Raw genomic sequence first — 22,547 nt, forward strand, 5'->3', positions numbered from 1 at the left:
CACTGACAAGTCCAACTAACACACCACTGTAAAGCAATTATACTCCAATAAAGATGTTAAAAAAAAAAGAAAGAAATACTGAGGAAAAAAAAAAAGAAAGAAATACTGAGGGGGGGGGAAAAAAAAGAACCAGCGCATTGTGTTCACCTCAGGTAGCATTTTTTTTTCCCTTTTTGGCTAAGATGTGGGATCTTAGTTCCCCGACCAGGGATCGAACTCACACCCCATGCAGTGGAAGCATGGAGCCTTAACCACTGGACCACCAGGGAAGTCCCCTCAGGTAGCAGTTTCAAGAGCTGAGTATCAATTAAAAAATTAACTATCCCTAAAGCTGGTAAAATATCCCTTTTCTCATGAAAGTTCAGGCTTTTTTATTAACTAAAAATACATGGGCTTTACTTTTGTGTTCTTCAAACTTGCAACAGAATATATTGGTCATTATGTACACCCTCAGGTAGGATTCCTAATGAAATTTCAAGTCCTGTGCAAGGCTGCACAACAGAGGAGGAGCTGGGGAACCGTCAAAGAGTCCAGAAACAAGAATGGCAACGATGGAGACTGCGTTGCAAACTAAGATCTTCACAGAGAAAGAAAATTGAAAAACTAAGGAACAATTTAATAACCAACGTCAACTGCTAAAAATGATGATGAGCAACTAAGAGATAGTGACGCCATTTGAAAGGTAGACCAAGCTAAAATAACAGTATAAAATTGCAGACAAGTGTATCAGGTAAGACACAAAAATAATTTTCTCTCCAACGTAAAGATTAATAAACATTAACATATATTGTAGAAGATGATGAAAGTTTTGCTATAGATTCATTGGCACATTCATCCAGCAAATCTGCCCCAGCCACCTGTTACCCCCATTTATTCATCTCCTCCCTCCCTCCATGTAGCTTACTCTGCTCCTGTCATACTAGCCTCTTTGACCTGCCTTAAACCTCCACACAGACGTATTTCTACTTCAGACCTCTGCATTCGCTGTTTCCTCTGACTGAAAATTTCTTCCTGCAGGAAGACACTTGGGTCATTTCCTCTTCTCCTTCGGGCAGTTCCTCTAAAGCCATCCTCTCACTGAAGCCTGCCCTGGCCACCCTACCTTTCAACAGCTTCTATTACCCTTCCCTGATTGACTTATCCTTTTTAGCAGTCTCTCTCTCTCGCACTCTCTTTCTCTCATTAGCTTTATAAATTGCCATGTTGGAAAAACGCACATGGTAAAGAAAAGAGGAGAGCTTCCAGGCAATAACCACAAAGAAGTTGAGGCCCTTAGTCTAACAGCCCACAAAGAATAAAATCCTACTAACAACCACATAAGCTCAGAAGTGCATCTTTCTCCATTCAAAACTTAAGATGACAATAGCCCAGACTATATTTCAATTGCAGCCTCTGAGAGACCCGTAAAAAAGCCAGATAATCCCTGTCCAGGTTCCTGCTTTACACAAATTGTGAGATAATAACTGCACATTGTTTTAAGTCACTACATTTTGGGTACACAGCAATAGATAACCAATACATATACAAAAATTTTCTGCTGGGATTTTGATTGGGGTCGTGTTAAATATATACATCAATTTAGAGAAAATGGAGATATTTGCTATGTTGAGTCTCCCAATCTATGAACACAGTATGTTCTCCAGTTATTTAGGTTTTCTCTGATTTTGTTAATCAGCACCTTATAGTTTTCAGCATACATATCCTTTGTTTTGTTACGTTTATACATATGCATTTCATTTTTGGAGTGATTAAAATTATTATTTTTAAAATTTCATTCACTGCTAGTACATAGAAATACATCTGATTTTTTGTCTTTTTACTTAGTATCCTATGACCTCATTAAACTCACTTATTAGTTCCAGAAAGTTTTTGTAGATATTGGGATATCCTCCATAAAGAATCATGTTGTTTGGGAATAGAAACAGTTGTATTTCTTTCCTTTCAATTTACATACTTTTTATTTCTTTTTCATTCTTTATTCCACTATCCAGGACTTCTAGTACAGTATTGAGTAGTAGTGGTGAGAATGGACATCTTTACCTTCTTCCTGATCTTAGGAGGAAAGTGTTCAGTCTTTCATGAGAAAATAATGTCAGCTCTGGGAGTTTTGTAGCTGCCCTTCACTAGGACATTCCCTTCTATTTCTAGCTTGCTCAGAGTTTTCTCATAATGCATCTGAATTTTGCCAAATGCATTTTCTATGTCTGTTGATATGATCATGTGGCATTTTAAAATTAGATTGTTAATATGGTAGAATTCATCAACTGATTTTCTTTTTTTTTTAACATCTTTATTAGAGTATAATTCCTTTACAATGGTGTGTTAGTTTCTGCTGTATAACAAAGTGAATCAGCTATACATATACATATATCCCCATATCTCTTCCCTCTAGCGTCTCCCTCCCACCCTCCCTATCCCACCCCTCTAGGTGGTCACAAAGCACTGAGCTGATCTCCCTGTGCTATGTGGCTGCTTCCCACTAGCTATCTATTTTACATTTGGTAGTGTATATATGTCCATGACACTCTCTCACTTCCTCCTGGCTCACCCTTCCCCCTCCCCGTGTCAAGTCCATTTTCTACGTCTGCGTCTTTATTCCTGTCCTGCCCCTAGGTTCTTCAGAACCTTTTTTTTTTTTTTTAGATTCCATATATATGTGTTAGCACACGGTATTTGTTTTTCTATTTATGACTTACTTCACTCTGTATGACAGACTCTAGGTCCATCCACCTCACTTCAATTAACTCAATTTCATTTCTTTTTAAGGCTGAGTAACATTCCATTGCATATATGTGCCACATCTTCTTTATCCATTCATATGTCGATGGACACTTAGGTTGTTTCCATGTCCTGGCTACTGTAAATAGAGCTGCAATGAACGTGTGGTACATGACTCTTTCTGAATTATGGTTTTCTCAGGGTATATGCCCAGTAGTGGGATTGTGGGGTCATACGGTACTTCTATTTTTAGTTTTCTAAGGAACCTCCATACTGTTCTCCATAGTGGCTGTACCAGTTTACATTCCCACCAGCAGTGCAAAAGGGCTCCCTTTTCTCCACACCCTCTCCAGCATTTATTGTTTGTAGATTTTTTGATGATGGCCATTCTGACCAGTGTGAGGTGATAACTCATTGGAGTTTTGGTTTGCATTTCTCTAATGATTAGTGATGTTGAACATCCTTTCATGTGTTTGCTGGCAATCTGTATATCTTCTTTGGAGAAATGTCTATTTAGGTCTTCTGCCCATTTCTCGATTGGGTTGTTTGTTTCTTTAACATTGGGCTGCATGAGCTGCTTGTAAATTTTGGAGATTAATCCTTTGTCAGTTGCTTCATTTGCAAATATTTCCACTAGTTTATTTTTGCTTTCGTTGCTTGTACTTTTGATGCCAATTCCAAAAATTCATTACCAAGCCCAATATTAAGGAGCTTATCCCCTATGTTTTCCACTAGGAGTTTTATGGTTTCAAGTCTTATGTTCAAGTCTTTAATCCATTTTGACTTGATGTTTGAATATAGTATAAAATAGGGATATAGTTTTGTTTTGCATGTGGATATCCAGTTTTCCCAACACCACTTATTGAAGAGACCATCTTTTCCCCACTGCATATTCTTGGCTCATTTGTTATAAATTAATTGATCATATATGCATGGGTTTGTATCTCAACTCTAAATTTTGTCCCATTGATCTACATGTCTGTTTTATGCCAGTGCCATACTGTTTTATCACTATATAGCTCTGCAATACAGTTTGAAATCAGGAAGTATGATGCCTCCAGGTTTGTTCTTTTTTGTCAAGATGGCTTTGGCTCTTTGAGGTCTTCTGTGGTTACACACAAATTTTAAGATTGTTTTTTCTATTCCTGTGAAAAATGTCATTAGAATTTTGATAGGGATTGCTTTGCAGCTCTGATTGCTTTGGGTAGTATGGACATTTTAACAATATTAATTCTTCCAATCCATGCACATGGAACATCTTTCCATATATTTGTCTCTTTTTTTCAATTTCTTTCATTAATGTCTTAATAGTTTTCAGTGTACAGATCTCTCTATCACATCCTTGGTTAAATTTGTTCCTAAGTTTTTTGTTCTTTTTGATACTATTGTAAAGAGGATTGTTGACTTGTGGATTACTTAGGAGTGTGCTGTTTAAATTTCAGGTGATCAGACATTTTCCTTTTATCTTTCTGTTATTTCTAATTTGATTGCTTTATTGTCAGAACATAGTAGCATATTTTTTATGATTTCAATCTTTTTAAATTTAAGTTTTGTTTTATGCCCCATGAAAGTCTATCTTGATGAATATTCCATGTGTGTTTCAGAAGAATGTATATTCTACTGTTGATTGAATAGTCTACAAATCTCAGTTAAACCCAGTTTACTGATGACATTGCTCATTCTTCTACATCTTTGCTGACTTTCTATGAGTTTTTATCAATTACTGAGAGAAGAGCATTGAGGTCTCCAAATATAAATGTGGTTTCTTTTCAGTTTTTCCATCTATTTTTCATTCCTCTGTTCTCTTTCCTGCTTTATTTTAGGTTATTTTAACATTTTTAGTGCTCCATTTTAACTTTTCTATTTTCTTTTTAAATATATTTCCTTGTGTAGGTTTTTTCTGAGTGGCTTTAGGAATTATAATATACATACTGAACTTTTTTGTCTACATTGAATCCATATTTTGCCATTTCAAATGGTATGAAAAACTCTATCCATCATACACGTTCCTTTACCCTCTCCCTTTATGTTGTATTTGTCTTATGTTTAACACTGACTGACACTGAAAACCCATCAGACAACATTATAATTTTTGCTTTCAACCATCAAACATTTTAAACAACTCAATGGAAAAGACTAGCTTATTATATAGACACAGATATTTACCATTTATGTTTCTCTTCATTCCTGATGTTCCAAGTTTCCTTCCGGAATCATGTCTCTCCTTTCTGAACATCTTCCTTTAGCAATGCTTTCATAGCAGGTCTTCTGGCAACAAGTTTTCTTAGTTTTCCTTCATCTGAGAGTATCTTTATTTCACCTTTATTGCTGAAGAATTCTTTTTGCTAGATATAGAATTATGGGTTGAACAATTCTTTTATCTCTTTAAAAATGTTCAAATTCCTTGGGCTTCCCTGGTGGCACAGTGGTTGAGAGTCTGCCTGCCAATGCAGGGGACACGGGTTCGAGCCCTGGTCTGGGAAGATCCCACATGCCGCAGAGCAACTGAGCCCGTGAGCCACAACTTCTGAGCCTGCGCTTCTGGAGCCTGTGCTCCGCAACAAGAGAGGCCGCGATAATAAGAGGCCCGTGCACCGCGATGAAGAGTGGCTCCCGCTTGCTGCAACTAGAGAAAGCCCTTGCACAGAAACGAAGACCCAACACAGCTAAAAAAATAAATAAATAATTAAAATAAAGGAATTCCTTAAAAAAAAAAAAAGTTCAAATTCCTTCTGCCATCCATGGTTTCTGATGAGAAATCAGCTCTCAAATGAATAATTGTTCCCCGATAAATAAGGTTATGTTTTTCTCTGGTTGCTTCCAAGATTCTTTCTTTGACTTCACTTTTCAGTAGTTTGATTATGATGTGTCTGGGTTTGGATTTCTTTGGCTTTATCTTGTTTTGAGTTTCCTCAGCTTCTGAATCTGTAGTAGGTTCATGTCTTTTAACAAATCTGGGATGTTTCTGACCATTATTTCCTCAAATGTTTTTCTGCACATTATTCTTTCTTCACTCTTTCTGGGCTTCCAATGACACAAGGACTTCTTTGTTATTATCTCAGAGGTCCCTGACACTCTGTTCACTTTTTTTCATCTTTTCTAAACTCAACTGCTCAAATTGGATAATTTTTACTGACCTACCTACAAATTCAGATTCTTTCCTCTCTCATTTTCATTCTATTAAACTCTTCCAGTTATTTTGTATTTCAATTCTAAAATTTCCATTTGTTCTTCAATTCTATTTGTTTGCTGTCATTTCTGTCTTGCCATTTTTTTTTTTTCAAGAGTGGCCATCTCTACGTATTGAAGCAGTTTTATAACAGCTGCTTTAAAGTCTTTGTCAGAGAATTCTAACAATTGTGTAATCTCAATGTTGGTGTCTGTTGATTCTGTTTTCCCATGCAAGTAAGATTTTCCTGGGTTTTTCTGGATACTGCATAATTCTGGATTTTATCCTGGACATTTGGAATGTCAGGTTATAGGACTTGGGATCATGTTTAAACCATATGGAGAATTTCTGTTATTGCTTTAGTAGGTAATTGACCCAGTTGGGTTCAGGCCACAAGTTCTGACCAGCCTTCTGTAGATTGCAGTGTCAATGTTCCAATTTCAAAGCCTTTTCAGTGCTGTTTGGATCTGTCCCTCATGTGCACCACCCAGTGGCCAGTCTGGGATCTAGGCAGTGGTCTATCATGTTCCGTCCTCAAAGTCTACGGTATGCTGCATGGGTTAGATCCACACACAGTCATGGATGAGTTTGGGGGCTCAACAAACATTAAGAGGCTGATTTCCCAAATTCCTGTCTCTACAATCTTCCCAGGACTTTCTGGTGCCCTGGCGCTCTTTTTTTGGTGATACTTTAGCCAAAAAGCTGTGGGTTTATTTATCTTACTTTGCCACACATTTCCTGCCACCTGTGTTGTGTTTAGGGCCAAGTGACAGGAGTACAGAGAAAGAAAAATTTCAAAAGGTGTTTGCTCTCACCCTCTTGGGATCTTGACTCTTTCCATCAGAGAGAAAGATTCCCCTCTCGCAATGTCTTAGTGTGTTCTCCTTGTTACTCTCACATCTGCTGCTATGGGATTGCTTGGGCTGACACATGAGAGAATGGAGAGAAGGGAAGGAGAAAGGGGAAAGGGGAAAGGGGAAAGGGGAAAGGGGAAAGGGAAAAGGGAAAAGGGAAAAGGAAAGAAAAGAAAAAACTGTGGGAGATTGCCCAACTCTCAGCATTAAGAGACCTCTCTCCTGCTTCTAGAGCCAAAAACAGAGGTCCTCTCAGAGAGCTCTCCCTCTTCACCCCAAGCCTGCTTCTGAGTTTTAGGCTGCATTATCTTCATGCTGGCTGGGGAATACTCAAGAAGAAAAAGTGGTAAACTAACTGCCAGCAGTGCCACTTTTAATTCTGATCTTCTTTCCCCTTCTGCCTGCTACTGTTTACATTTCAGAGCCCTCAAATAACTGCTCCATACATTATGTCCAAGTTTTATAGCTGTATTCAGCAGGAGACACAGAGTGGAGTTGCTTATTCAACCTTACCTAGTACCAGAACTCCCCAGATATTTTACGGTCTTTGGCTCTTTGCTTAGGACTTACTTTTTATGAGTTAGACTAAAAAGATAGTGGGATGATGGATTTTGTCTTTTTCACCACTGTATCTCCAAACTGACACATAGTAGGCTTAATACAAATTTTGATGATTTACTGAATAAATAATTAATTTGGATTATTAGTCTCTTAAATCCCAAAGCTATTGGTTTATTCTTAAGTAGTAATTAATAATTTTTCATTTTTCTTTAAGGAGGTAGATGTAATACCTTATTAAGAGTCATATTTAATTCAGATGTATAATTGTAGCTACACATGAAAAAGCATTTTACATTGCTTAAAGAAATATTCAACTACGTAAACTAATTTCACCTGCCCATTTCCTACTGAAGAAAATGCTAATTTAAACTACAAAATAATTTGTATTTAAAAGTATAATAACTACCAACATTTCAGCTAAGCAGAAAAACTAAACCCAGTAAACCTTAATAAAAAATTATTTGAAGAGATAAAAATTCATTTGTCCCTTAGAGACAAACGTTTTTCTTTCCTTGTATTCAGGAACATGTTCACATCATCACAAACTTAGAGACAGACCTTGGCAGAAATCTGCCTGTCTTTTGGGTTAAACAGACATTCCAATTAGTTAGTAGTTGGACTTGGGCTCCCTGCCTTGTGACCAGTGTATGACAGTCATTTTGCATAACTTAAGCTTCTTCAGTCCTCAGTTGTAACAAGGAAAGAGGAGAGCAAGTGAAGTATTTTTTTAAATGCTGCTGCTATCAGCAAAGAAATTTAATAGATCTATAAGGCTATTACAATGCTCAGAAAAATTCAAAGGCAATACCCAAAACACAATTCATGGTTGGTTAGTGAGAATTAGCACTTTATCATTTTCTTTCATTTTAAATCAGAAATCTTGCAACGGAAGCTTAACAGCAACTTACAATAACCAGGATGATCTAATGTCAATGGGTAAAGGGAGTATGGCGGGTATTACAGAAATACCCATACCTATAATTTCAGGTTGCTCCACTGTATTATGTTCTTATGTTCTCTGTCTAAGGCAACTAATATAATTGGATCATTACATAAACAGAGCCTAGAAAAATTAATATAAATACTGCTTTGTTCACAGGATGACTTTTTTCCCATTGAATTTAAAGGCTTTTATTTCCATAGTTTCACTATTCTGAGGGTCAGAATAGTGCCATGGGCATTCTGTTAGGTCAAACTCTACTGTCCATGCCCCTGACATTGAACTGCAGGTACCTTTTCTGGTCACTACTCTTACCCAGAAATAGTTATGGATATAGAGTGTCCAGGTAGGTACCAACTTTCCAGAAAAACATGAGGTTTCACTGTACAGTTGACTATAATGCTTGTGATGACTTTCCTGAAAGATGAGGGCAAAGGTGATCAGTAGTGAACTAAGATACAGAATAAAGAAAAAACATTATGGTACTTTGCACGCATGAAAGAGACTACACATTTGGTGGTCCCCACTCTTGGCCGCAAATCAGAGTATTTGATTCTAGTGTAAACTCTGCTATTGACTATGTCACCACAAGTATGTCATGTACTTGGCCTAGACCACGTTTTTCCTTCTTGAAACTGAAAGTAACTAAGCCAATCTTTTTATTTTGATGAAGAAATCACTACTTCATGAATAATAGTGGCAATTTCAAGCATAGAAGTCAGGTTTCTCAGTTCCCACGTCTTCACTTTTCTTTTTAGTTATATAAATATAAACATAAGGTTCATAAATCCTGATTTAAGGACATATACTTTGTAATGGCCAAAGTTATGAAAATTATTAAGTTGAAGAGTGATGGCTTATAATTGCCAAAGTATCCATTACTATACAAGTGACCACAAACATATGATTGTATGCATATGATTGTACATATATGTATAAATGTGTGTATTCATTATATGAACAAGAAAAAATAAGATTCATTTATAAAATAAGTGTTTTAAGATAAATGTTTTCAGAAAAAAATGCTCCAGAAATTCTATGAGGCATCTCTGATGGACACAGGGTTCCATGAGTGTTGGAGCTGACTGCTTTATTGCATTCTTTGTAGGGTTCTGCACACCCATCGTCTGTACATGCATTGGCACACCCACGTGCAAGGTGAAGAAGCAGAAAACTGGTTACATATGGTTTCCCAACACATAGGTACGTCACCCCCAAGCCCATCCCTCCTCTCCTGGTTAGTCCTGTCTGTCCCTCTTCCACATATGTAAGCTAGGTATTGAAATGTTTTCGCCCACCTTCTCTTCCTTGGGATTTTGATGTCGCTGTTCTTCCTGAGGAGCTATTCTCAAGGTCTGTTCCATTATACTGGATTTTCATACAACTATTTGGTCCAAAATAAATTATCAACATTCATTCCTGTAAATTCATTTTGTCTAATGTCCATTCTCATCATGTAATCTTGAGCAAAGAAGGTTAAGAGGAAATTTAGGGTAACATTTTAATATAGGGAGTCAAGTGTACCTGGAGAGCCTGGATATCTATGATAGTATCTTCATTTTGAGGTTAAAGGTATTTTTATAACATTTCTTATTACAAACAATACAGCTATAATATTATTATAATAAAGTTCCCAATGTAGAAAATAGAAAATCGAAATACTCTGAATAATTAATAAAAGCCACCCATCACCTGGAGATTAAAAACCTTGATGTGTACAGTGGCAGTCTTTTTTACACCTATATAACACTTTATATAAACTAGGAATAATATAGTAGGGACATTTAAAAACCTACTTTTTTCATATAACATAATATTAATAACTTTCCATGTAATAAATAGTCATCTGTAATCTTATCAATAGGTGACTATAATTTTATTGCATAGGCTATATCATAACTTATTAAGCTGATTTTCTACTAATAGGGCATTTGGGCTGTTTTGGAAATTTTGTATTACAATCTTTTAACACATTTTTCAATTATTCAGTTGAATTTCACAAAGTAGAATGTATTAAAGGCATTTTTAAGATGTTATGACCAGGCCTTGTTATAAATAAATGAATTATAAAATGAAGTATATCTATATAATATTAAGAGCAACAGTTTTATTTTTTTACCAAAACATGTATTTTGCTAACATTTAAAAAAATCAAGAAATACTTTAAAAAGCAATTAAGCTAAAATGTCATCAACCAGGTAACTAGTCTTATCATTTATGAGCATGTCCCTGTACATATACACGGATACAAAGAGAGATAAATAGTACACCTGAAACTAATACAACATTGTTAATCAACTATACTCCAATATAAAATAAAAAGTTGAAGAGAGAGATAAATAATAAGTAGATAATTGACTGATTGATAGACATAGTCAAAATTTCTTTAATAGATTCATATATATAATAAGCTACTTTTTTGAAATACTAAATTTAATTCCACTAAAATATAACAAAAGTGAAACTCAAGGAAATGCTGAATATAACTGTTCCTTTGTCACAAAAATCATTTCTTTCTAAAAGACCCACCTAATGCAGTGGTTCTCAAATAGGAGAAATTTTGTCCCCTAGGGAACATCTGACAACATTCTGACAACACTTCTTGACATCACAACTGGGTGCTACTGGCATCTAGTGGGTAGAGGCCAAGGGGGCTGCTACACATCCCACAGGGCAAAAGAGAGCCCCCACAACAAAGAATTATCCAGCAGAAAATATCAATAGTACCACACTTGAAAATATTAAGGAAAAAAATTTAGAAAACATTTAAAGTTTGGAATCATTATTTTTTAATGTACCTGCTTCAATTTTAGATGTGACCAGATACTATGGAAGGTAAGGTGGTTATCACGCTTAACACTTCTCTCTTCCCACTGCCCATAAGCATTCCATCTGCAGCTCTAATCTCTAAGATGTTTAATCTAATTTTTGAATATTATTTCTGAGAGTTTTTGTTTTGATTTCTAAGAACTTCCCAAGTTCTTTGCAGTCTGGGATTGGCTGCTATGAATTTTTTTGAATAATTACTTGGCTATATGTAATATTCTTGGGTTCCACTTTCTTTTCTGTTGGAACTCGTAGGAATCTCACCATTGTCTTATGACATTAAATGTTTCTATGAAGAACTATGAGACTGCTCTGATTTTTTCTACTTGTGAATTAATTTTTCTGCCTGAATATATGAAGAACTGTGACTCTTTAAGAATTGCATCTTTACCCTTCAGTACAATGGGTTAACCAGAATATGTCTCAGTTTCATTGATTCTAAATAATTTTTCTTTCTATGAGGTACACTCCTTTAAGTTTTAGTTTTTAATCTTTATTTCTGGGAAATTTTCCTCTATTATATCTCTAAATATTTTTCTTCTCCAGATTTTATACTAAAATTTCATTTTAAGCATTTCTTTCTCATTTATCCATAAGCTAGAAACGTGCTATCTTTGTTCTCAATTTGCTTACTTACTGTTCAATCTCTTTTTGCATCTTATTCTTTATCTTCTGATCCTTCTGTTCTGCTTGTACTGGATCAACATTCTTTGTAAATTCTTCCACAGCATGAAGAATTTTGGAATACTTTCATCTGTATCTTAGGTTTTTGGTTTTGGTTTTGGTTTTGCTTTTACTATTTTCACTCATTCTTTCCTTCTTTCATTTTTTTTCTGTTTTTGTCCCACTGTATTATCAGTGGAACACTGATAGTTAATTTCATCTGTATTACACTTAATGTATTTCATACTTTCTCTGTTCAGATATACATTTGAGTCAATTCCCCTCAACACCATTCACAATTTATTTGAGATTCTTTTTCCTACTCCTCTAAGCTTCAGTTTGAGTGCTTCACTTTTTGCCTGAGTTTATGGGGAATGGAGGAGGAGTGAACATTTGGCTTCGACTGTATAAAATACTTGTTGGGAAATTTAAGCTCTTCTTTCTCTTCTGAAATCCTGTACCAAGGCCCAGTCTACCCAGATTGTTTTCTAAACTTTGCACTTTTCCTTGGAAAACAAGACTTGCAGTCTTCTTGCCCTTGAATGTAAGAGCATGCTGCCACAAAGGTGACTTTTTTTATTTCTCCCAGTAATGTTTAATTATACCCTTACTATGTTTTCCCCCAAATTCAGTGGTATTTAGGTGAATTCTTAGGATTTTACTGAATCCTCCTTTGCTAAGTATTATTTTCTGCTGCACTAGAACATAATTTTTCAACTAGAAAAATTGATGTCGTAAGCTTGTCTTAGTTTCCTCACCCCGTTTCTGCTTATTTATTTTTGACCCTTTTTTGGACAAATAAACTACTTTTTCTGTTTAGTTAATTAGGCTTCAGGAGAGGAATTTTCTGTGATCTTGCCCTCTTTAGCCACTGGTTAACAGTCTTCTATGTGTGTCATTATGTTATTTACTGCCTATTACTCCAAGCTTTCATTTGTTTTGTATAGTACAACACTTAGATATTACAATCAACCACACTGCCAAATTCATAATCTTTTTATAATACTTTGGACTGCCTGTATGGAGGTAATCATCCCTATTAAGGTAAAGAACTATCGAGGACTCACTGAGGAGCAATATGGAGGGCATATACTGACTATAAACCTCTCAAATGTTCTCAAATGTAATAGTCAAAGCTTAAATACATGGAACATTTCACATCTTATATTAAAACTGTGGCTGTATTACCTGCAAAATTTAATGTGTTCCAGTGTGTCTTATTATGATGCTAGACTTCACACACCCTGAGCAGGGAAAGAGGATGGCTTCACAGAAAAGAGATGGGATTTCCAGATTTCTGACCACCTTTCTGAATTGACAGATCATGGTCTCTCCCTATCCCACAACTACTGGATACTCCTTCATCACCCTCTGGCTCCACCCTGAACCAACATCCTTAGAGCTAAGTAAATGATTTGTGCCAAAATTCAAGTGAGCGTAATAACATATCAATCAAGTCATTCTTGTTCACTTCAGGTACAATATCTTAAAACTCAAAAGCCAAGGGAAGTCACCTCAACCTCCTGAGGAAAACGCTTTGTTTTCTTTCTTAGAGTGAATATAAACTTGGCCATAGAAAACACCTAAAAGGAGGCATTAATGTTGGAAAATGTTGGGTCTGAGGCATAGGATAAGATGCAGGGGAGTTACCTCTCTGAAGTTACCCAAAACTTGTGACTTCATCCAGCCTTCACCAAGATTCCAGGTTCTAGATGCATTTGAACTTTAGAAAGGATGTAATTGCCCATTCTTTTGCATTTTCTATACCAGGTCTTTTAAACATTCTCCATATAAGACTATAATTTATACTGTGAAGGAGATGAGTAGATGGCGGTAACATACTGGTAAACATTTAACAATTGGTTCCCTTGGGATAGGGTAGGGGAAAGTCCTGATTCTTTTAACTTTTGCAGTGGTATAAATGCTCCTACCGTAGCTAATTTTAAGCTGTCAATATGATGTTACTAGACACAGCATTGAGAATAGATGTACCACAGTCAGCTCTCTCAAGGTGGTGGGAACCAACTCCAGCACACCACTGGTAGATAGCTTAAAATATAATATTGCAATAGCTTCAAGAATAGTTTAAATATGTGCAAGATTACTCCTACCCTGCCAACACTGCCATGAAATTCTTTCCTGTTCTAAAGGAGGTAACCTTGTTAGGAGCTAAAGTAAACAAAGAGAAACCCTTTTCTATCCCCAAATGACTTCGGAGTAACTCTTTCTATCCAAACGCCTACAAATATTTAAAACCCAAAGAATAGAAGTTTTGACCTTTAGAATTCTTTTCTTTTTTCTTTTTTTTTACAAAGTACTTCAGGTACTAGTATGAACAGTGTTATCAAAATGTAAACTCTTATTATAACTTTTAACTTCTGGAATTACAGTTATTAGTGAGGATTATACAAATGCCTTCTATGAGTTAAGGCAAAGCCCATATGCAATTAAACCGAAACCACACTAAGAATATATAACAGTTACTACTCCAAGGTTATTTCATACACTGTTCAATGACAACTGCAGCTGTGCCACTATTTAAAGCGTAGCTATGAAATTAATATAATGTATTATGAAAAATGCTATGTGCAGCTCTTGGAGATGAAGAAACCTGAGTGGGTGGTAGAAAAGAAAGCAACAGCAGAACACAGTCTAAATGAGAACTTCAGCTATTTTGATTTATTTGTAAAGAATATGTAGTCTCCTTAACTTGACATTTCTCCATGTTCGGTATAAACTCCCACCTTTTATTATTCCCCAAACAAAACTTAACTATCATATGTCTCAGCCCCTCAGAATTCTAGGCTCTTCCTTTCAGTGTTCAATTGTTTAACTGATAACTATGTCAACCTTGAGGTGATAATGTCTAATGGCAAAAACTAACTCTACCTCCTAGGAATAACATGGGCTCTTTGGAGAATTCGTGAAAACACAGTGCCTTTTTTCAACCTTTAAATGGAATAGATCATATAGAAAATAAAAGTGTTTACATAGCACCTGGGATAAGTGGTCAAGGTATTTAGCAACTCTGGATGGCACCTGGGCTTCCATTCGCTCTAGGCCAGGCCTAGTCACGTTGAATGCTGCAAGAATGAATATCTCAATACAACTTAATCTCCTTCATTGCATACCAGGGCGCTACATTACACTGGCTGGGGAACTGACTTAACCTAAAGGAAAAGATCTTGGTGCAATTTGGGTTCCCTAGTAATCCCCTTCTGAGATAAAGTTTCGGTGAATGCAGGGTGTTTATTTAGGGAGTATCCTTGGTACCAACACTTTTGGGAGGGAGGGAAGAAAGCAGGAGTGGGCAGAGAGAGAGGTCAAGCTACAATCCAGGCCAAATGGCAGCCTCAGCCAAACCCACATTGAACTCTGGAGCTCAACTGGCCCCACAAAGTGGCCCTGAGGTAGGCCAAGGTGGCCATGCCTTCGTACTTTCACATCAATCTGCCAGTGGATGTAAGCCACCTCAGGAAAGGGTGTGACTTTAGACAAGACTGTCTTCCACAACTGTGGCAATTCCTGAAGAAGCTGGAAATTGAAGGCTATTTGCTGGCAACCCTCAGAGCAACTGATAAAACAAATCCTTCGGCGAAGAGAGGTCGGGGAAGTACGTCGCAGTGTCTATTGCAGATCTCCAAACCAGATTACTTAAACACTAGTCTGCCTCAGCACCATTCACTTGAAACACACTCATGTTCAGAGCGTGTCTCAGTAGATACAATGGGGACAGGAACAGGGAAAGATGCACTTCCATAACTCTGAAGTCATAGCTGCCTCTCACACCAACATGATATCCATGAAGGGCCATTCCCAAGGGCAAAGTCCATTTAACTGCACTGTCGTCTCAAAAACATACTGCATTCAATACCCATTCTCAACTGGACTAGCTACTGCCCCCAATTTAAATACAGATGTCTAGCTTACCTGCCTTATTCAAAGCGGAGGTTGATTTTCACCATGATACAATACTTTAAGGAGTACTGAGTTATCACCTAAAACAGGGCCTACCATGAAGTGTTTGATTTTTCTTTCTGGCCTGACTCTGAAAATGCCAAAACTCCCTGAGTGCTACTACATTTATGGCCAGTCATCATTTGGGCTCAGTGATATGCATTTATCAAATTGCTTTAATGGAGTGGGAGAGCACAGGCAAGGTGCAATATAAAGCTACTAGATAAAAGGAATAACCATAAGGAATGGGGAAAGGGGGAACATAGGAGCAGAATGCGCCAAAGACAAACTGCTGCAGGAGACTTCCACTTTCCAAATTTTGCTTACACTTGGCTCTTTGTGTATTGCTCTCTTGGCAGTCCTGGGACTGGTGCCATAGGATATTTTCACCGAATACGTGGTGGGAAATAGAGAATGTGTTCACTAATTTTTTAAATAACAAGAAAACAACATAACAAACAAAATCTTAACATGACCTTCCAGATAAGGAAATGCAAACAGATTAAAAAATAAACCACAGTTCAATTCTATCATAATTGAGATTTAAAAAGGTCAAATTGAGAGGAAAAAATCAATTGGGAAGATAGCCACATATATGCATATGCTATTTCCTTCACCTGAAACACTCCCCTTGCTTCCACACCTTTGAAGCATGTCTACCCATTCAAGTCTACCCGTTCAAGATGAAACCCTACTTAATCCATGTCTTCCCTAAACACTCCAATTCCTTTTCCCATCCAACTGCAAAATGCTCAATATCTCTGTAAAACATTTGACCATCATTATTTTTGTTGTATTACTTCGAATACCCCTTATGTGCCAAGTACAGTATTTATAAAGTTTACATACTATTTTATCAGATTGAGTCCTTGCATGTACCCTCTTAGCCAGCTTTGAGTATCCCCATTTGACATATAAGAGAACAGAGGCCAAGAGAGGTGAATGAGCACTGTAGGTAAAATGGGAGAAGGTGTTAAACCCACTTTAGCTACATTACAATGTCTGTGTCCCTACTACTATGCTGCCTATATTGTGTGTGCTTCTCATTTCTCTCTAGTAGACTTGAGAAAGAACTGTGTATAATACCCCTTTCTTGTACTTCTCTGTACCCACCCCACATCATCTTGAATAACAAAGAGCACATAATGTCACACATATATTTGAAAAGAACATACGAGATAGGGAAGTCGATGAGAAGATTCCCACGAGTATCCCAGATTATTCCTGATGAATTGAAAACGTAACAGAAGGACACATAGTTCGTAGAAAGGTTAAGAACAATTTTGCATCAGTCCTTCTCCATTTTCATGTGCTGGTAACCAGTTTGTGACTTAGTTAAGACTTTGGCTTTCTCACACGGTAATACAGAAAGCAAGTCATTGGGAAAATCGATTAAGAGTGGGCGTTATCAAAGGCATGAAGAAGTTTAACACAGATACATGTCTGCTTGCCTTTTATTAAAATAAATTGAAATGATTTCTCTTCAAATGATAACAATACAAATGGAAACACTTGGCAGTTCCCTTGAATATATAATGAAGGATTACCCTCACACCCACATTTATACCCTGTAGTGTGCACAGCACTGAGAGAAGGCCAGGAAAGTGACAACTCCTTAATTAGTTAGAGCTCGGTGACAAATTGGGGAAACTTGCTCTGGAATCTGTAGGGAGGGAGGAGATGGTAGATTGGTTTAAAAGTTTCTCTCTCTTCTCCATTATGTTTCACAAAGCAAGCGTTTTTATTTCATTGTTAAAGATGTACAAGCCCAAAGAAATAAGAGTCACTAAGTACCATGCTAAAAACCAAATAAAGGGTTTTGCTTCATTTAGTACCTGAATCAACACTACTTTACCTATCAAGGCAGACCTGAAACCTCCTTTTACCAATTTTTCTTGTGATAGGAGCAAAGCAATTAGAACCACTACCAAATTTTATTCATCAGCACCCCGATAGGTAAGCTGTAGAGAAAAAAGTATTTTTTATGTAATTTCCTTCAAATGTTACCCTGTAAGCAGTTGCACCTCCTTCTACAGCTATGACTCAAATTATTTACTGAATTACATCAAAATGCCATACAAAATTTAGTAATGATACCTGTATGCGATAATTATATGCTACATTGCGTCCATTGGAAACCATGGTAACCAATCAGTTACTTTTCAGCCTGCCGCCACAGCTGAGAGTGGCACAGAGGAGAAAAGGTACTCTAGCCATCATCACATAGTTCGATCTTGAGATAACAGCAGAGGGGCTATTTATTTGTGATTAAGCTAATATATTGTTTTAATTACAGCCACAATTTACCCTGGGGTTGATTTATGCATGCAATTATGAAAGGGGGTAAGGGGTGGGGGAAGAGGGAGAAACACTAATAATACAGACATTTTAAAATAGCAATTTTGTTTTCTTTTATAGGAAGGACCATAGTGATAAGGAACAAAAATATTTCTTTACAAACCTATAAAATCAGAGTCAACCATGGCCTTGATTTTTAGGATGGTCAAGACTTGGAGAACATCCCCTCCAATCTCTTACTTGTAAATTCTTCTCCGTATCTTCCCTGATGAGTCATCTAGCCTGCACTGGAACATGTGTGTGATAAGGGGCTCACTATCCATTTCATTGCTGTATGTTGTCATTGGTAAGAAGGTCCTCCAAAACCACAAACTAACCTAGCTTCCTCCAAGTCTATTATCTGGAGATCACTTAAAAGTTTCTGAAATAATATTGGCATACGTTTATTTACATGCATATCATCTGTACACATAGTGAACTGTGTACCACGTAATCACTGGGTTGTTACCTACTTTAGAACAGCCACTTTGTCTTTCTTATTCACAATAGTAATCTTAATGCCTGGCTCCTTACCAAACCCCATGTGTAGGCTTCCCCCCCAACCCAAACAAATGAAAGGTAGAATATATCTGCCCATGGTCTTAACCTACTTAATATTTTAATGATATGCATATTTCAATGCCATGTACACAGGAGGTGCTCAATAAATATTTGATAAATGAGATAAAAGAATGGAAAAGATGAATCAATGAAATGTTAACAGTCCTTCTGCCCAATGACATCACCCCAAAATACTTGAAAAAATTTATCCTACCTAGGGACTTTCCCTGGTGGTCCAGTGGTTAAGACTCTGTGCTTCCACTGCAGGGGGCACAGGTTCGATCCCTGGTCGGGGAACTAAGATCCCACATATTGCAAGGCACAGTCAAAAAAAATTATCCTACCTTATCTAAGATGCCTCTCAAAGTTATACATTCATGACTTCTTCATTTCTTCTTAGGATCTGTTTCTAACATCTCTCATCACTTAATTATGTCTCTTGGACCTGCCAGTTCATTAATATCCCATATTAAAATCTGGCATACAGAAATGAGTAAGAGTTCTCAGGTACTCTCTAACCAATGCAGACCTGGTTACTGACAGACATGATTTTAAAAAAAATGATGCCATCCCATGAGGCCCACTCAAGCCACTGGTCAACCAGCCAGCTCCCCAAATGATGTTACTTTCTTGTCTCTATAATGGTAACCTGAGGCAGGCGTGATACAATGCAGTGCTTCTCAAATTTTACTGTGCAGAAATGTCCCCTCAGGATCTAGTTAAAATGCAAATTCTGATTATGATTCAGTAGGTCTGGGGTGAAACCTGAGATTCTACATTTATAACAAACTGCTGATCTATGGGCCACACACTGAGTAGCAAAGGTATACTGGAAGGCCGAACCTGGCACTAGGAGAACTAAATTTGAATTGCAGTTCTAAGATTTAATAGCAGCATACAGATGAACAAATTCATTTGGTTGTTTTTATCTGTAAAGTAAGAATAAACAGTTAAACAAGATAATGAATGTAGTTAGTACATAGTGGGGATATAGCAAATATTTTTTCAGTGAATAGGCTTCTATCAGTGGAAGTTGGAGGCTCGTATTGAGGTTATATGCCAAAAAATAACTGGATCCATATAACTGGTTCCAATAACTGGTTCCTCTCATCCAGCATTTGTACAGTTGATTTTTTTTTGAACCTAAACACAGGACTTAACATTTATAACTATTAAACTTCATCTTGTTAGCTTTGGCCAGAGTTCCAGCCTGTCAAGATTGTTTTGAAATAAGATTCAGTTACTCAGTGTATTAGCTATTGCTCCAAGCTTTATGTCATCTGCAAATTTGATAAGTATGCCTTCTATGTCATTATACATATCATTAAAATGTTGAGTAGGACAAGACCAAGAGCAGAGATATTACACATTTTATTTGTTTTGAAATAAGGACCATGCATGGGGTGGGGGAAGGAGCTGAAATTATTTGATAAACCATAAATCCATTTTGCTGAATATCATCTAGTCTACATTTCTCCATTTTTTCTCTATTAATAGATTTCATAAAATACTTTGTGAAATATATTAATTAAATCAAAATACATTATGTCTATGGAGTTTTTTTCTTACCTTTCCACCTACAACTCAAATTAAAAAGTGCAACAAGATGAATTTGGCATGACTTAGTGTTTAGTGAACCTATGCTATTTCTTAGTAATCATCGTTTTCTTTACTAAGTGCTCAATAGCAATCTATTAACAATCTATTTGGTAATTTCAACAAGCAAGAATTAGTTTTATAGTCACTGGTAGCATATGCATTCTGCGAATGGAGACTGTTAGACATATTTTTTCCAAAATTCTCAAAAATGTTCTACATATTTTTTTATCATATGCAAACACCTGTTTCTGTATCCTTGTAGGTAATTCATCTAGTTCTGAAGATAGATTCATTTAAAGCAGCTAGGCATGCCTTATTCCTTAGATATCTTTTAGTTTACTTTCCTCTTAGTCATTTTCATTATACTTGCTATGCTTTTAGTACCATTATCCTTGAAATTAAAAAAAAAAAAACCCGCACATAGGAATTAAGTAATTACGGTTATTGTTTCTTCTATAATCCATCTTTCTTTTGGAAATGATTTTTAAAAATCTAGACTGATGAGAGATCTCCCTTTACAGTCACAACAGTTTTTATAGATGGCTGCCTGTCCAGTACATTGTGGATCCCTGTCCCTTCTCAATTATATTTCAACTCTGCTTTAAAATCACTGGCAATAAGACCTTTCTTTTCCTTTTTGAAAACACTTCTGGAATAAATAATGATCTTTTTTAATCAAAAAAAGTTCCTTATCCTGTTTTGACACTGTAAAACACCACACCTTCCCCATTCATATTCATATATAATTCATATATAATCAATCAGTTAAAACCAATGGGTATCTTAATTTGAACTATTTTGATGTGCCATCAAATCAAAACAGACTCAACCATCTTTCACACATATGTACATGCACACATATAAACATATACATGTACACACATAAACACACACACACACGCGCACGCGCAAACCCTGGCTCTATCAGCTTCCTTGGTTCTCCACTGGTTTCCTCACCATTCCTTCATAGGTCTCTTTTTAATAGCCTATATGGTAAACATAAATACTCTAGGTGATACTGGCCTCTCCTGAAACCAGTGATGGACATGATAAGGGGACTGGGGTCAGCAGGTACTTGCGAGTTGCAGGCTCCAAACACAATTCATGTCAGCCTCAACAGAGAACCAAGGAGCCTGACATAGTCAGACATGTGTGCGTTATGTGTCTGTGTGCACACACTCATGCATGGACACAGATGTGTAAGATGGTTGAGTTAACTTTGTTTTGATAGAGCAGGGCAACTCAAAAAATTAAGATTCCTATCTATTTTCACTGATTCATTTAATAGAAACAACAGGATGGTACATAGATATGAAGGGGGAAGGTGTAGTTTTACAATGTGGGCTCAGAGAGGGATGATGACTAGCCAAAGGTCACATAGCTAGTAGGACATAGAGCCCGGACGCTGCCTCAGCTTAAAGAACTCCAAATATCATATGGACATAAGACACAAGCACTGGAGATAGATCCATAGAGAGCAGCAGAGGGCAAGGGTGCTTGGCAGTTTAGGGTGATGCAGAGAAGCATATGGAAAATGCACTTTAATCTTTCCAAAATATTTACACTCATGTTCACAATATCCCTTTCCTTCTTAGAATCCTTCTTAGAAAGTTATCCTGGGTGCTATATTTTCCTTCTAACCTACAGAGGCCAGAGGTTTTAAGAAGTTTCGGAAGGACGTGAGCAAATGAGTTTGGATGACACGGTCAACGGCCATGCAACCAAAAGAAATTCCAATCACATCACAGGACTGTGTCAGGGAAAAGCCTTGATGTTTTTGCCACTGCCCTCTCCTTGACGCCAATGAAACTAGGACTGGACACTGCAACCTCTCCACACATGTCTCAGAAGAACCAAATGACTTCACCACCATACCTATCAAAAGAACTGCTGGGATGTGCCATATGATGCTTGCTTCTGCCTTTCTGATTTCCATTGTGTGTGTGTGTGTGTGTGTGTGTGTGTGTGTGTGTGTGTGTGTGTGTGTAGATCCCTTTGGCAGAAGCCAGACCACATGAGAAACACCAGCTTCAAGGGAATTGGGAATGTAATCTTTAACATTCCCATCTTTGGGGCACTGGAAGGCAACTAGAAGCAGATTGGGGTGGTGTTTAACGAGCAAGTCTGTTGTGTGATACACAGCAGAGAATTACTTTCTAGATTCCCATTATCCTTTTTAGGAAACTCAATTCACATCTCATGCAAACTCATGGGACTGCTCCTGTACGCACTCCCCGAGAAAAAATTTGATCAAAATTGGTGCCATCTCAAGGTGTTTGTTCTCTTCTAACACTGTTACAGAGCAACGAAAGTTCAGTGTATACACCATCAGTCTTGTGTTTTTCCTACAGATTGTTTCAAC

General features: G+C 37.0%; 1 protein-coding gene across 1 annotated transcript in view; it reads left to right on the forward strand.

The window, feature by feature from the left end:
- DDX53 (DEAD-box helicase 53) overlaps positions 1-22,382 on the forward strand; it is a 53,461-nt gene extending 31,079 nt beyond the window's left edge. The window contains 1 exon segment of the mRNA XM_082375705.1: positions 1-22,382. This exon segment is cut by the window's left edge and continues 20,647 nt beyond it. The gene's annotated coding sequence lies outside the window, so the exon portion shown is untranslated.
- The last annotated feature ends 165 nt before the right edge of the window (positions 22,383-22,547 follow it).

This window comes from Balaenoptera borealis (assembly GCF_965194805.1).
Source record: "Balaenoptera borealis genome assembly, chromosome: X".
Lineage (NCBI taxonomy): Eukaryota > Metazoa > Chordata > Mammalia > Artiodactyla > Balaenopteridae > Balaenoptera > Balaenoptera borealis.